We start from the raw sequence: 16,902 nt of genomic DNA, 5'->3' as shown, positions 1-16,902 counted from the left end.
GAGCCACAGCTCCATTCCATGCCCTGCCCCACCCTGGCTGGGCAGCAACTGCCCCAGCCCCACTCCCTTCCTCACCCCAGGGACCTCGATTTGCCCCCCCACCCCATGCACCTTCCCTGTCCCCTCCTCTTCCACCACAACAGACTTACCAGCTGGACGCAGTTCTCCAACCTGCCAGGCTGTGCTTCTCACCACCTATGTGCTGCGCTACATAGGCTGAACACATGCACGGGGTATTTATTGGCCACATTATCACCCACATGAGCCAAAAAAGAGCTGATTTCCAATAGTCAATTTTCTTTATATCAGTGCCAATCCGATGTTGGACCGATGCAGTGGTGCTCCGCTAACAGAAAGGAAAAGAATGGAATGCTGAACTTAAACGTCAGGATTTATCTTGATTTTTGGGTTCTCTTTACGACACCAAAATAAAGTTTGCAAGTTATGTTAGCGTATTTATTGATCTCCAAGCCACTTTGTCTCCCTACGGATGTTGCTGTGAAGGCGGAGTGATTTGTTTGGATCTCAGCCTTCCCAACAGGTTTTAAAAAACATTCACTAAGATGTGCCCCAGTAAATTGAAAGTACTGACCCCTTTCACTATTCATGAAAACAATTTTTTGGAGAGATGTCAACATAAAAATACCAACTATTATATAACATGAAGCAAACCAGACTTGTTGCTTCTGAGACACCTTTAACAGAAGGCCCCATTGTGACTGAGCAAGTCTACCTACTCATCATGCACAAGGGTTTGAAGTGGTGATTTTTAGGATTTTTTAGGGCAAATGGTTGCTTGCCAACACAGAGGATTTGACTCTATGGCCCAGGAGGACCCTTCCAGTCTTATGAGTGAGCACATACATACTATACAAAATCCACTAAGCACTACTTGTATTTTTGATGCTTTGTCAGAATGAAGGCCTTTTATATGAGTATCACAGCAGATGTACTTAAAAAACAACACAAAACATGTGTTGTGTTTGTATGCACCACATGAAAAAGGTAGAGACTCTGCATACAACTAACTGTCCTAAGAGCTTTCCTCCAGAAGACATGTGCTGGATGGATCCATTATGTAAACTTGTAAACAGGAGATGATTTGGTAACAGTGTCAGTGCTCAGGAACCAACACTAACCTGATGCATGACTAGCCAGGTTTACAAAAAAAGAAGAAAACAAATAATCAATATTTAATTGGTCAAATTTAACACTGAAGGTATTGTGTCTGGGGGACTACTTTACTCTCAGTGCAGGGTGGGCTCTAGCAATCTAATTTTAAAAAAAAGACAGAAGCTGAGGATTTGTCACAGTAGATGATATCATCGGTCCGTCTAGCCGGTCAACTCTGTTTCTGTAAAGGGACAGGTTCCCCTGCTCCCCACAAGTGCTATTATACTCTTCAATGAATAGAGAAAATGTTCTCTCCTGACCTTCATTCAGTTTATGCCCTGAAGCATGAAGTTCATCTGTCTATTTTAAAAACTTGCATAGTTACTAATGTAAATGATCAAAAAGTGACAGTTGCCTTCAAAAGAATTCCTAGGGAATTACAGGCAAGAGTGAACACGATGCTTTGGAGGTCAGCTATTCAACACCCCTAATTGTTCCTAGTACACAACAATAAAAAGTGCAAGTTCAAAGCCATTATATTGGACACGCTCAAAAAGCAGACAGAACAATGCTGAAGAACAGAGGTTAACATTATGTATAAAGCTGCTGATCTACAGAAACAAATATACAAATGAAAAACTGCCAGATTTTCATTTCTCCTTTAATATAAACATGTTTTCTCTGTCCATTCTTCAGGGAAGGGTCTTTTTAGAACAGTAAAGCAATCGGCCATGGAACCAAGGGTTAGTAAAAGAGTGGATGGGAAGCCAGCACTGGACAAACACAGCTTCCAAACTTCTCTTGGGCCAGGCAATCCATGGATATTTCTGCTCTTGGTGGGGAGGCAAATTTGCTTCTCTAGGAAAGAATATATTCTAGACCAGGAGTGGACAACCTGCTGTACAAGTGCCACAAGTGGCATGGGCAGCCCCTCTGTGTGGCACATAGCAGAACATAGAACCTAGGGACAGAAGTTACACACAACCAGGTTCAAGTGATCAGAAACTGGCTTAAGCCTGTAATAGAACAGAAGCACAGTGCACATAAACTGGTTTCAAAATGGCTGAAACTAGTTTATGATAAACTTGGCTGAATGTATTACCAGACTTAACTGATTTGGGTGAAACCAGTTTATGAAACTTCTGTCCCAGACCCCTTCCTGGTTCAAGTTAAATCATAGTACCCCAGCATCCCAGCATTTTGCAGCCCTGGGATGGGATGGGATGGGCTGTGCTGTCTGTTCCAGAGAGTAGGGCTGGCCCTGCCCCTCTGCCCCTAGCCAAAGCAGTGAGGACTGGCTGACAAGGGGTAATGCAGCTCAGTCTGTGGGGGGACTGCCCCCGCCCCCAAGGCAAACCCCAGCTAGGGTCTGGGGCCACAGAGGGGAGATAAACACCTCTTCCCTGACCAAACTTACTGCTGACTGCAACTGTGGACTACAAGTCCCAGAGGCACCTGGAAACAAGAAGAAGTAGTGATGAGCAATGTTGCAGAGTCCTGCTGCTGCAATTCTGGACTGCAAATCCCAGAGGCCTCAGGGGCAACAGGAAAAGGAATTGAACACAGCCAGAGTTGTGCTCCAGTGCCTCCCTGGCATCTGGCCTGAGCTACTGCAGACGTGTGGCTTCATTTCCCACATCAAAAGGTAAATGTCTGTGCACTTCAGTTTCAATTTAATCTCTGCAATTTAAACTACCCTGCAAAGACTGAATCGATTCAGCCTCAGGCTTTTTAACTGTCTGTACCTAGCCAGAAGGGACAGGCAGCAGAGCAGCAGAAAGGGTAGAAAGCAGAGGAGGAGATTGGGCAAAGAAAGGGGACTGAAGGTGTCACTCAGGGAGGATGTGGGGCTAATTTGTGGCATGTCTGCTAAGAAGGTTGCCCCTCTCCCCACTGCCCTATTTTATAGTTACTGGGATGGTGCAAGAAATTTACTGAAGGGGATAGAGGGAGGTATAGTCCAGAAACAAGAAACCTAATTTTTCAAATGAGAGAGAAAAAAAAGGTGCAGTTAGGCCATAACAAAAGCTTTACTGCTTTTACTGAAACAGCTGTCATCAAGTAGCTTGTCAAACATTTACCAATTACCAGTCACAGATATACCTACTTACGGTGTCTGATACTGAAGACACTGTATCATACACAAATATTTTCTTCAGCTGAATATACTACTACAGTGTTTGGTCTCTATTTACAGACAATGCCAGGCTATGTTCAAACAAATTCTTTTTGTGTTCCTATGAACTATGGTACGTGGTATAAATACACTGTTCTATTTTCTAGTCTGACAAAAGATGGGCAATGAATTTATATCTGGCTGGAAAGAAGACAATCTGTGGACTATATACCCAAAATTGGTATGTCTCAATAAGCTAGGGAAATGGCAAAACTCTTGAGTGTTTACCTGAAGAAAACTTACTTTCACATGACAGTCAGTTACAGTTCAAAGAGTGACATCTCAGACAAGCATTTCAAAAGGAAATCTTAAGCTAAGGGAGTGCATCTCCTCCTTTTGAATACAGAATGACTAAAAAATCCAATTAGTGGTTTATAATAATTTTGCTGTCTTCCTTGAATATAATTTTGAATTAGGAAGTACAGGTACATATCTGGAGAGACTAAATCATCTGTATAACACATATGCTCCTCAAGAATTGAATACAGAAATAAAAATAGGGAGATGTTGGTAAGGTATTTAAGAAGTGTCTTGTGAGGTTGAACCCCACTGCCCTGAGGACAATTTCTGATTCTAGCACAGGAGTGGGCAAAACATGGCCCAAAAGCCAGGTATGGTCCACCAGGCAATTCTATCTACTCTGCAGACACCCAAGTAACTGCATCATGCCCAGCCCACCTGTCTTGCTCCCACCCTCCTGGGCAGAAGGGCCTGGTCCAGCCAGCACACAGCTTCCAAACAGGGCTGCTACAGCAACTGCTGCAACTACCAGGGGCCTGCTCAGCTTCCCTGGCGTCCCGCATGCTCTAGGCACTGGGAAGGGAAGGAGCGGGTAGGAGGATGAGAAGGGGGGGCTGCAGCTGGATAGGAGCACAGAGCATAGGGCTGGTGCTGGCAGCAACACAGAGCCCACACCCAGGGGCATGGTGGGAGTGCAGAGTTCAGCTAAGCAAGGTGTGGGGTATGAGGGAAGGAGCGTGTGGGGAACCCCTCACATTCCCCCCACCGCCAGCAGCAGTAGTAGGTGATGGGTGCTCAGGGCCCGCCCAGGTGCTGCCACTGGCGGCACATGGCTCTAGCCAGTGTTACATGGGGTGGCAAGAACTACAGCCCAGCTAGCCCCAGATGTGCAGCTCCCAGCACTTGTGCACCAGCAGGGGAAACCCTGCTCAATGCAGCCAGCTGCCTTCCCTGTCCCCTGCCATGCCACAGGAAGTGGAGGGGAGCCCCAGTCCCAAAGCAGCCAGCTCCATTGCACAAGGCTTCCCCCGGTGCCATGCAGAGGCAACCCAAGCAGGGTGTGGGGCCCAGGGCAAGTCAGCCCATGAGGACCCCCCCCCCAATCCCAGACCTAAAGAAGCTGCCACTGCCATTGGCAGCAGAGGCAGCGGAGGGGGGAGGAGGGTAGCAAGCCACTGAACACAGAGCCACCACTCCGCCCAGCTCTGCATTGCCGCTGTTCCACCCAGCTCCGCAGGACCCTCTAAAGTACTGGGTCTGGGGTGGTCACCCCAATTTGCTTCCCCTGAGTGCTGGGAGCTGCACGTGCCACACAGAGCCCTGCACGATAGAGGCAGGTCAGTCTGGCTGCTGCCACCACATGCAGCACTGGCTGCAGCCATGCACCACCGGGCAGCAGCACCTGCACAAGCCATAAGTGCCCCAAGCGCCTGCTTGGTGTGGGCCCACACATCTGGGCACAGTCCACACCCAACACAAGGAAGATTGCTGCTGCTGCTGGCTCCAAGCAGCAGCCGCAGTCTCCTGTCATCCCACGTGCAGATCTGGGGGCCCACACCCCAAGCAGGCTGTGGGGCTGTGCCAGACTCTTCCTGGAGCTGCAGGCCCCTGGATCTAAGCATGGGATGAGCAGCAATCTTCCCCCCAGTGCTGGGTGCTGGCTGTGCCCAGCGCCAGTCCCAGGTGGCAGCGGCAGCCTCTTGTCATCCCACATGCAGATCTGGTGGCCCACATATCTGGGAGGAGTCCGGCACAGCCCGGGGATACGGACCCCCAGATCTGCATGCAGGATGACAGGAGGCTGCTGCTGGCAAATTATATGAGTTTTCCTTTCAACTATTTGATGTGCAATTTTTCAGAAACCTCTGCACCTATCTCCTTGAAACTCGGCAGACTTCATGTCCTCAGAAGGGGCTACCATCCCCGAAATCTGCATCCAGATCAGGCAAGAAATGACAACATTTTAGGCATTTTCATGATTCCCTATTATAGGCTATGGGCAGAACACGTCAAAACGTGTTGAAATAACAAAACAGTTTCAACGAAAGGAAACGGAACAGTGCTTTGAAACTAAACGGAACAATGAAACAAAACAATGTCACTTAGAAACAGCGAAACATAAGTCAAAACAAAATGGAGCTGTTTCACACAGCCCTATTAAGCAGTCTTCCAGCTGAAATAATTGCCCACCTCTGTTCTAGCAGCTGACAAAACCCCACAGGGAATTATTTCTAGTCTGAGGAACAAACGAAACTATCCTGTTTTAATTGTACACTTTGCTTCCAAATTTTAACACTTTTTCTTGTGGGATCCATCTTTCTTCTGTCTTATGCCTTACTAATTGTATGTAGGGAGAGTAATTCTAGAATAATTGACTGTTGCAGGGATTTTGTTTCCATGGAGATGGCAGACTTTATATTTTATTTACTTTGCATTATTTTGGGGAGGGAACAAGTCACTGGAACTGCTGGCCAAGCTCATCTCCAGCTAACTGAAATACCTGGTCAGGTCCAAGAGAGAAGTCTGGGGAACATGTTACAGTTTGCACCCAAGAATAGCCAGCCCAAGTGGAGTGACCATGAAGAGAACCCCACAGTTTGTACAAGTTTTGGACTGGTATTACCATTACTTTAGCCTACAAGTCATATTGACTAGTCAGTGATTTTTTAAATAATGCAGACCAGCTCCCCTCCTACCTCAAACTTCCCACACAGAGCTGACCGTGGTTTTCCTTTAAGAAGCTATTTCTCCCCTTGTCTCTCCCTCCAAGGATTTCACTTAATATATAGATAAAATATGCAACTAGGCTTGGGAAATAGAAGGTGTCCCTAAAAGCTGACTGCAGCAGCAGATTTTCTCTCACATATTTGGTTTTTGAAACGTATTCAAATTTGAAAACTTCATTCAAGCATTCAATGCATCTAATATGAGGAATTTTAATCCTGCCATAACGTCATTTAGAGATTTGCACTTAACCATGGAACTATTAAGTGCTAGGAGCACTTAATATTCAGAGCTGGAGCTTCCCTGTGAGTGTTTGGCCTTAACCACAAGAGTTGATTCACATGCAAAAAGATATTTTGCTTAAACAATTTATTTAATAAATGCCGCTACCACATGTAATGGGTGTTTCCACAGGGATACAGGTTATACCCAAAATAACACTCGGTGTTCCATGGCATCTACTGTACTCCTGCAGTTTATATCAGTGTATATAATGCTGCTTCAGTAAAGCATTTTAGAAGTATACCATAAAGTATCTGTTGTCTTTACTATCTACTGTTGTAGAAGATTTTTGGTCTTTTTAATGAAGCATGTATCTCACCACAACAACAGTTGCTTAGCGTGTGTGGATTCAGAGCGGATGCAGTAGGACAGTTGCACCCTGCCCCTTTCAGACCACACCACTGGAGCAGGAATGGAGCTTCTCCAGCAGCGCCACTTGCTGCTCCCACACTCCCGTTTGCAACAGCCTGGATCCACCCAGGTAGCATTAATACTGTGAAAGCTCCCAACTTCTTTTCATTCTCTCAGGTCCAAGTAGCAGTAAACAGAAGGCAGGTGGTACAGTAAAGAAGGCCTCTAACTCCAAATGAGAAAAAACAAGGACATCTAAATTTTGCCACTGAACTAGGGCACAAATATGAGCAACCTTCTTGTGTCTTTGTTTATGAACTGCTGGAGAAAAAAGTAGAAATAAGTTTTGAAAGCCCACCTTAAAGTTTGCTATAAAGCACATGGCACAGATTTTTTATTCAAGTAAAAATGCCTCAAAATTTGCTAGTTAAAATTAATCGTCATTGGAATGGCAAGACTTCCCTGCAGCTTACCTACCCCTCTCTACAGCTGCAATGTAGAACTATCCGCAAATGTTAAAAATTAAGCACTTATTTCAGGACACAGAACGCTTTTGGATGGGGGGGAGGGAAAGAGGTGCAGGAAAAGCTCGGGGAGAGGAAGAGAAGGACAAGAACATAAGCAGAAGCCTTTTGTAAACAGCTCACTCAACAATGAATATTATTCCAGAGCTACACAGTGCAGTGGTACCCACCTGACTGAGGCTACATAACCCAGACTTCTTACAATATTTTCCTACTTAGGCATTTATTAGGTGTCTACCACTGCAGTAACCAAAATACCTTATGTATGTAGTAACATGAAAATACAGAGGTATTCTTCTCTATAGCCCCCAGCTTGTGCAACTATTTTGGATGGTGGTACAGTATGAAAGCTTTAGCCACAGGAGCAGCTTTTAGATTTTGTACTGAGGTCTGTGGTCACCCTGATCTCTTCTGAGAAACAAGTTCTTCAGGTTGGGGTTCAGCTGCTGACCTCCATCTCTTTCCCCAACAAGCCTTGGCAGAGGCTGACAGCTCCATTGTTCTAATGGAAAGAAGTTGTCACTGGAGGTCACAGTCATAAGGAGTAGGACCAAGCCCTTCTGAAAAAAAATTGAACCAGTCCCTTAGTGCCACCCTTAAAAGACTTTTAAAGATGAGGTCTAAGGTTTTTTTAATTTGATTTCTGCTTTCAGTGGGTAACCCTCACTCGGAGCACAAAAAGATCTCGGCATAAGCAGCTCAGAAGTCTGCTGGCCATTTTCATTCCTAGGTACAGTGGCAACAGGATACAGCATAGTCTTCTAGGCAAGTATGGGTGAAAACAGAAATTCCCAAGGCTGTCTGGATATCCAAAGAAATGGATAAACTTAGTCTATTTGCCTTGCCACTAGTCCAAAAGTATTGGCTACTCATAAAATAAAATACTTAAGTCACATGACAGTAGGGTCTGGGGTGTCCAACAACTGAGGCCCAGTGATGGATCTAGCCTTGGGGCACTCAACCTCTGGCCCACAGGTCAGAAAATTTGGCAGTGGAGGAGCAGTGTCAATACTGCCACCCCTCCCTTCTGCCAAATCCTAAACCCCACAAGGAAGGGCAGGGTGGGATGGAGCTCAGTCATGACCTATCCAAACACACACACACACACAGCCAGCCAGATCAAAGCCAGGCCATACCTCCTTCCCTCCCTGTGGCTTCTTCTCCCTGCTGGACCAGGCCACAACCACTCCCCTCCACCTGGCAAGGTTGGAGGCTAGGCCATGCTCCCTCCCACTGCATGGATGCCCAAATCCCCCTCCACTGCATGGATGGATTGGACCCCCATCCTACCACACAGCCAGATGGGAGCCTGCCACATCCAGCCCATGGAGAGATCAGGCACTTCCCATCCAGCCAAACAGTTTAAAGCACCCCTGCATTATACAGATACCTTTCAGTATTATCTTTCTCAGTTTCCTGAAAGCAAAAATAGTAACAACAAACTTCAACAGGCCCCAGTCCTAAGCATGTCCCCTGGTTCTGCTTACTACCCTATAATGCATTGGCGGGCTTTATTATATCATGATGGTACTGAGGAAAGTATAGATAAGGTGGTTCAATGGATATACGCAATAGATCCAGTAGGAATCATGGAGATACATGGCTAGCATCTGTGCCTGCCTCACTCCATTCTGAGTAGTTTATGGGCCTGTGAAAAGGGAAAACCATTTAGGTCAGTCCAAATACTGCTAAGAACAGTGAAAAATAAAAATCAAGTGATACAAATACAATAGCAAGATCCTTTTCTCAGGGAATACCACCACTCCCTAGGACAGCACTCACAGCAAACCACAGCCCTAGGATCAGCCAGATAGTGACTTGGAACTTCTCTGCAAGGCACTGACATGATCAAAAGCATACAGAAGCATCTGTACAGCTCACCATGCAGGTCAGAACCAGGTCATCCACTGGGATCAGCTGGTGCACTTGCAGTTTATCACTATGCCATAGAAATTAAGCATTTGCTCCCAGGAGCTTTATCAGCATTTGTGGGAGAGGGATAGCCCTCCACAGGCCCCGTGAAAGAGAAAGATTTTTTTTTTTTTTTAAGAGTTTACAAAACACTTCCAAAAAAATGAGCACACTCCTCCCCACACACACAGCAACAACGGTAACAACCAGCATCTTATTCCCTCCAGATTTATTTATTTCTGTTCTCTTGTTTCCATCTAATTTCCCTGTTTACTGCTGTTGCCTAACATTCTCCATTTCACAACATGAGATTCACCCACTAGCAAATACTGGGCTCCTTCTGATCTGACAGCAATGAGAAAAAAGCTAAATATAAAAGGCAATCAATCACATCCATGGGTAAAAGTAAGTTGTTTTTATTTGGGTATTTCACCTAAAGCAAAGGACTAAGTTTGTCGGGAGCTTAAAGTGCTCTGCTGAAATAGATACTATCTTAAAAGTAATTATGTTTGTTTTTAAAAATCTGTGTTAATACGTGCAATTGGTATAAATAAAACATTTTCACTGTGTTTTTACATTGCAGTTGATGAGGACAATGAAAAACTGAACAGTCATCTTCACATTCAATTTCTTTAAGAATGCCTGGAAAATTAATCTTTGTACAAGCAGCATCAGGCTGAGCTATAACCCTATAAATATGGAAAAAATTATACACATGCACAAATAGGTTGGAGAATCATCTGTTAGCACATATTTTGGTTAATAGAGATGTTTTAAAACATCTCAAGCATTTTCCCTTTTATAAACTATTTGCAAAAGAACAATGTTTCAGATTTACAGCACTCTCCATACAATTACCACTCTCTACTATACCAGGCCGTTGGTTTCCGAGGAAACAAGCAAAAAAGCACAAAAAATGTCTAGCACATTTAATATGCAAATAAACTAGGTCACAGTCATATTTCACTGAGATGAAGTTACAATTCATTATGTTTTGTAGTCTGCATTTGCAGCATGCAATTTGACTTGGGGCAGTGAGGGTAAAAACTATGATTTTCCTTTGCAAGCTGTCGCAACATGCACTGCTTTTTAAGAACAGGTTAAAAAGAAAAATGATCAACAAGACAAAAACTAGGTTACAAGTGTGAAAAATGAGAAGTGGGAGTACTTTTTTTTTTTCCAATGCCAGAAGAAAATCATGAACACAAAGTCTATCTGTTGTTTCTGTCCAATACCCTACCATACATTCAGCTCTAGATTTCACTATGCTCATCTAGTCCAGTCATAGAGAGACCTGGTCCTAGGAACAAGTCACTGGCAGCACCTGGAGCAAGGTCAGGCAGTTAGCAGTATCAGAGTGGTCTCAATCAGATCAGTGGGTAGGAGTAGAAGAAAGCAGGTTTCCTCCATGAACAATACCCTCCAGAAACCAAAAGGGAATCTGTAAGCAGGTTTTCCGCAGCTTGCATGAAAAATGGGAAGAGCCAAATAAAAGTGAGAAGGGAATTCCACAATAATGAAAAACAATTGTAAACCCATTGTTCCTCTCATGTTGGTGAAGAGGAGTAGTTCCAAGGGTTTGCTACACTTGTTCTAAAGAGAAACCAGGCTGTGCAAGTACAAGAGAAAGCTTTTATTCATTTGTTCTAGATTTTTGTACTTGGATTGAAGTTAGAGAAATACACCAGGCCAGAAAGATGAGTATAATTAATTATGTGAATGAAGAATGCCCATTTAATGCAATAAATGTGTGATGGTAGGCAAACGGGCTAAACAGCCAGTATACTAAACCCTAAATTGAGTATCACTGAAATTGGGAAGGGGAGGGGGGGGGAAAAAAAAAAAAAAGACAGTCCTCAAAATTGATCTGTTTTGGAGTCAAGGCAAAGCTTTTAGCACTCAGTAAAGGGGAAAAAAAACACCCACATGCAATCAAGATCCAAGATTTTAAAAGGACATAAACAATGTTAAGAGTCAGCCAAAATATACTGGATCATTTTACACATTAATTATAATGCAGCAATGCTCTCTCACACACACACGCGCGCGTGCGCACACACATGCTGTTATTAGGTATTCACTTCAGTATAAACTAACAAGGGAGAAATGAAACAAGTCCTGCTTTAAGGGTAAGAGTACATATACCGCAAACTTAGCTGATCATTCTTACTTCTGCCACAGAAAGAAAACAATCTTTGTCCGTTGCCACATGGATGTTTGTAATTGCAGCCTACCAAGCATTTCAGGTGTTATCCCACTGATACTATAGACTATAAGTAGCTGTTCTGAACTTGGAAGACTTCACAAACTCAGTGTATTTTGCATGATTAGAAGAAGAGGCCAAAGACACAGTTCTGTCTAGTTCTCCCTGAGAAAAGTATGCCAAAAGAAATCTATGTATTTCTGAATACCCCCGGGGTTTTTATCAAATGAAATCATCAAGCTACAGATCCATACAAGCTAGTGTTAACACCCTTCATTGAAAGCCAAAAGACAACTGTCTATGAAACCTGAATTTAAGCATGTCAGTGTCAGAAAAAGAAACTAGCAGCTGACAACACTAGTCTTATATCTGCCAACTTTTTCTTAAATCATTATTTTCTAGGTATCCTGTATCTTGTTTTCAATCATTTCCAAGCCCCCATACAATAAGCCTTCAAGTCCTGCTAAGGTGAGACTGGACTTTAGTAACTTTCTAGACACTTCACTGGCTTATTACATTATTTCTATAGATATGCATATGTAAACTCAGATAAAAGGTTTTTATGTTGTTTTGATAGTTTTTCCTAAAATTGAAGATTGAGACTAGTAGGTGACCCAGTGAGATGAGTTGTCAGATGGCTTACACTTGGGTTAATTTAGTTTTAGCAGAAACTTATCTTTTTAGGGTTCCAACCAGAATGTCACGTTTATCATTTTCAAGCAGTACACAGTTTCACTATAGATCCAACAGAAAACTAACACAGTAAGATTTATCTATTCTTTTTTTTAACTTTGTCAAAAAGTTAAAATGTTATATACAGTCAAACAGCAAAGAGTATTGTTGAAGCGATGTTGTAGCCATGATGGTCCAGGAAATGTGAGAGGCAAGGATTTTGTTGGTGATATCTTTTACCTGGACCTACTGCATGATTGGGAGAAACTTGGATAAGTTTCCAAACGCAATGCACTCTTCATGTCACTAGAAACAAATAGAATAGCCATGAAAACTTCTCTGGTTGCCGACATTTTCTATATAATTATAGAAGCAGCAAGTTCTTTCAGGGCTCATAAGATGATGTCTGGTTAAGACTTGGAATATCAAATTAAAACGGTGTCTGGGGTGCCACATACCATGTGGCCATGCAGGTCTGGACATGGCCTGAGAGTCCATATTACAAAACTGCCCCAGTTAGTACCATCTCCTACTAAGAGCAGCCAAAGAGAATGGCAAAGAAAACAAATGTGTCCCCTCCCATTGATTAGAAATACTTTTTCTAGAACAGGGTTCAGGCATACTGGAAGTACACATGGAAAAACTTAATCCCCCGCTGCTTACGATTTGTGTGTTCTGAAGATAAAGAGAGGACTTCAGTTTCCAGAACTCCCAACACTTGCACCTTCTGCCAGGCCTAAGCTTAAAGGGGACACACACAGAAAAACAAACCTAACACTATACATTTTTCATAACATTCTTTTTTGTATAACAATTGATTTACATAACCTTCTCCTCCTAACACCACACATGGATAGCTCTGACATTTTAGATAGCTCTGTCCATACATGTAAAGGATCAAACACTATTAAAAGCTTCCAGTAGGCTTTTTAGAAGAATTACACAGCACACAAAGCAGAAGACTTTATTCTCCTCCTCACACACCGCACCAATGGTCAGAACTCTCTCATTCACTCTAGGAAAGTCTTATTTCAAGCTTTAATGCTGTAGTTTAAAATGTACAGGAGAGACCTAAGCATGGTTCTGTTGCTTTATTAATCCAAAGATGAAACATTCTCCTAACGTGAGACATGTTTTATGTCTAGGCTCTCACAAAGCAAAAACTATTGTTAAAACTGGGAAACAAACAGCAAACCTTGCATGGTTAATGCATACAAGCTTACCAGCAACACAGCTAAAGCATATCTTTGTTACTCAAGACATAGGAACAGGCTGCAGTAAGAAGCACAAAAAATGCTGAAAACAACTCAGAGGGTGTGTCTACATATGCATTTAAATGCCACTAATTTTAATAAGCATTAACCTAATGCACATGAAGCAATTTTTGACAGGTGTCTGCATGTGCAAGGACTTGGCACTAAAGCTGGCACCAAGTCTCTGCATCCCTGCTATGTACTCCTACTGGATGGGCAGACCCAACACTAAATTTAGTGCCAGGTCACATCTATGTGTGCGTTAATGAGCTTTAACTAACTGCACCTAAGTTTTTCCTGCATTAGCCTAGTTTTGCCATTCTTAATGTGCATTAAGGGCATTCACATAATGAGCATTAAATTAAACTAATGCACATTAACGCATCTTGTGTACACACACCTAGGGTGCCTTTAATTCCCTCATCTTTCAGGAGACAAGAAGTCTCCACTTTTTTACAATTTGCCTCAACTTCATGTAGGGAAATAACAAAATGTCTATTATGAAATGAGTTAACTGTGCATTTCCACCAGGGCAAACTATTTTTGGGAAGTAAAAGGACTCCTAAAGGAGATTTTCAAGTCTCTTGTTAAAATTAGTGAGAAGTTAAAGGCACAGAAATGACATCTGCTTGCAATGCATTCTAACAGGTGCATCATTTATGGAATAACTTTTTCCATTTGAAAAATGTCCCCTCAACCTTAAATATAAAGAAATGGACTTTGACACGTCCACTATAAGCACCACTTACAAATACTAACTGAAGGTCACTTGATGCTAACCCTACTTTACTAATGCACTCACTTGCAATTTAAATACTTTAAAAGAACTTTCTTCTGTACTGCCAGACCTAAAGGAGCTAAGAAGGACTTCCAGTCATGTCCTTCTGGAAGTGCCTTTGTTTCATTAAGTATCAAGAAGGAAATTAAAGAATACTTGTAGAACTCAGCAGTTTATCCAGAGGTATTTTACTCAAGAAATTAAAATAAAATCTGTTGTGAAAGTAGTAAATGCATTTCGACCTTGTTAAGTTAATGTTGTCCAGCAGTCTGTCTTAACCGGCTACTTTGTTTCACATGATGCAGCAGTCTCTGTTTAGTTTAATGAGTACATTGGTGGTAATACTAAATTAGTTACTCTAGTACTGTAATGTAAGTAGCTAGTTTAGTCACCTTAAACATCTCATTTTAAATAAGTGACTAAATGTCCTTTTTTGAAGTAGAAGTGGAGAGCTGTACAGGCTTAGTGCTCTTAATTGGTTCTTGAAAAAACAAGCATTAAGCAAAACTGAAAGTATTTGACAACCCAAGATGGCAGCCACAATGGTTTTTAATGACCCAGGATGGCGACCACAAGTGTTAATGGAACTTGCTGAGTGCTAAATGAAACCAGGTATCAATTTAAAATGAGCGTAATAGCAAAATAGCACTAAGCAAAACAGCATTAAGCAGGGGTTGCCTGTACTAGTTTTATACATATAGCTAGCTGATCTATGAATTTTCTCCATCTCCAGTGTCTACAATTCTATAATCACTTCTTCAGACACCAAAACGAACTTTGGCTCAACTCTAACATCAGAGCCATTCTAAGATCAGAGACTGGGAACAGAAGTCAGAAAGTTTACCCTTCCAACCCTGGGAAAGGTCCATTTTACACAACTTCTATTCCTGCTAGATTAGGCAAAATTGTCCTTCTATCTTGAGCTTCTCTCTCCTTTCCTTTCTGTGCCACAAATCAAGGACAAGAAATTAACTCCTTGCTGGAAATGTTGACCTGGCAGAGGTCTACCAACTTGGAAGCCAGGAACTATTTGTCTCTTTATCTACCCCTACTTTTTTCCTGCCTTTAGGTAAGGGATAAGAGGAAAACTTACTGGCATTTGAATGCTGAGATACCATACAGCAGCAAGGCTCACTCTCATCATCAGCCATCAAGATACCCAAGCATATTTTGGAAAAGGCACAAAATGGATAAGCTTTCCAATTTTTCCATGGAATTTGCCCACACAATATATTCATTCAGGCCTTTCAAGATTTTTTCTAGTACAGGCAACACCTGCTTAACGCTGTTTCGCTTAGACTTATTACGCTCATTTTAAATTGATATCTGATTTCACTTAGTGCTCAGCAAGTTTCTTTATAATGCTTGTGGTCACCATCTTGGGTCATTAAAAACAACTGCAGTCACCACCTTGGGTCATCAAATACTTTTAGTTTCACTTAACGGTCGTTCCACTTAATGCTCATTTTTTCAGGAACCAATTAAGAGCACTAAGCGGGGGTTGCCTGTAGTATATGTTCTCACTGTTAAAACTTCCACACTCTCATATATGACAACAAACATCATTCCAGGTCTACCAAGCCTACAGCACTAGTAATGACTTCTTCCCACCATGGTAGCAAGTAGTTTTCCTTGGGTAGGAAATATGCCAACATACAATATCAGAACTATTTTAAGGCCTCAAAATGAATTCAGTAATTTCTGGATTGACAGTGAGAAAGAAGTTTCATTTAAAGACAGGAATCAGGATAGGGAAAAATATCAAGACATTTTAAAGAGAATAAAACCAAGTATGAGATTTTCTAAATCACCTACAAATCCAAGACATTTTAAGTCATTTATTTTCCAAACAGATTACAGAACCTTTGACTTCCATTGATCAATAGGCCTCTAGCAACATATGCTCTAACCAAAGACACTTTTGACATCTTTTTTAAAAATAATCTAACTTTTTTCTAGACAATCTGCAGTTCTACCTTGCAGACTAAAGCCAAGATTCAGAAATCCCTATTGACAGGTCTTTTTGGATGTTTAGAGCAGAGGTTGCTAACCATTAAGGAACAGTGAGACCAATTAATGAACCTGGCTCTGAAGGCAGGCCTCAACTTGCAGTCCAGCAACCACAGCCACTTCTTCCACCTCTGAATGGCCACCAATATCCTGGCATCGCATGCCTGACAAATTATTTGGCAAGCTGGAACTGGCATGTGGACCATAGGTTGCTGGCTTAAGAGTGAGGCATATGTTTATGCCCTTGTACTACTGGGAGTTAACTACTGATTGCAACCATTTATTTTTAAATAAACAAGTAAATAACCTGCACGCCAAAAGGATTCTTGGTGGTTTTGGCTGGAGCGTCAATAGCTTTACATAACTTGGTTCAGCTTTTCTTTAGCTGGCTAAGAAATGGCCTGACTTATTACAGGCTCTGCTTACAAAATGCTCAAGACTGAGCTATTATTCATGTGATATACTGGAAATGATCCATCCTGAAGCACGGCTCACTAATAGACCTCAGTAAAAGTAGAAGTTCTCCAATCAAAATATTTTGTGCGCCCTCATAAAAGTAAAAAAGCTGGATAAGACCACCACTTTACTGCTTCGGAATAAAAACAGGAAAGTAAATTAACAAGGTATCAGTATGCTTTAAAGTAGAGAGCTTCAGTTTCATATTT

The 16,902-nt window shown here is 42.3% G+C and overlaps 1 protein-coding gene across 2 annotated transcripts in view; it reads right to left on the bottom strand.

Moving 5' to 3' along the window:
- Nucleotides 1-16,902, bottom strand: part of TSPAN5 (tetraspanin 5) — a 111,339-nt gene that overhangs the window by 75,203 nt on the left and 19,234 nt on the right. The gene's annotated exons all lie outside the window — the stretch shown is intronic.

This window comes from Crocodylus porosus, unplaced genomic scaffold (genome assembly GCF_001723895.1).
Source record: "Crocodylus porosus isolate Cpor-Errol unplaced genomic scaffold, CroPor_comp1, whole genome shotgun sequence".
Classification (NCBI taxonomy): Eukaryota; Metazoa; Chordata; order Crocodylia; family Crocodylidae; genus Crocodylus; species Crocodylus porosus.
The sequence above is the reverse complement of the archived record's forward strand: the minus strand, read 5'-3'. Positions and strand labels throughout refer to the sequence as shown.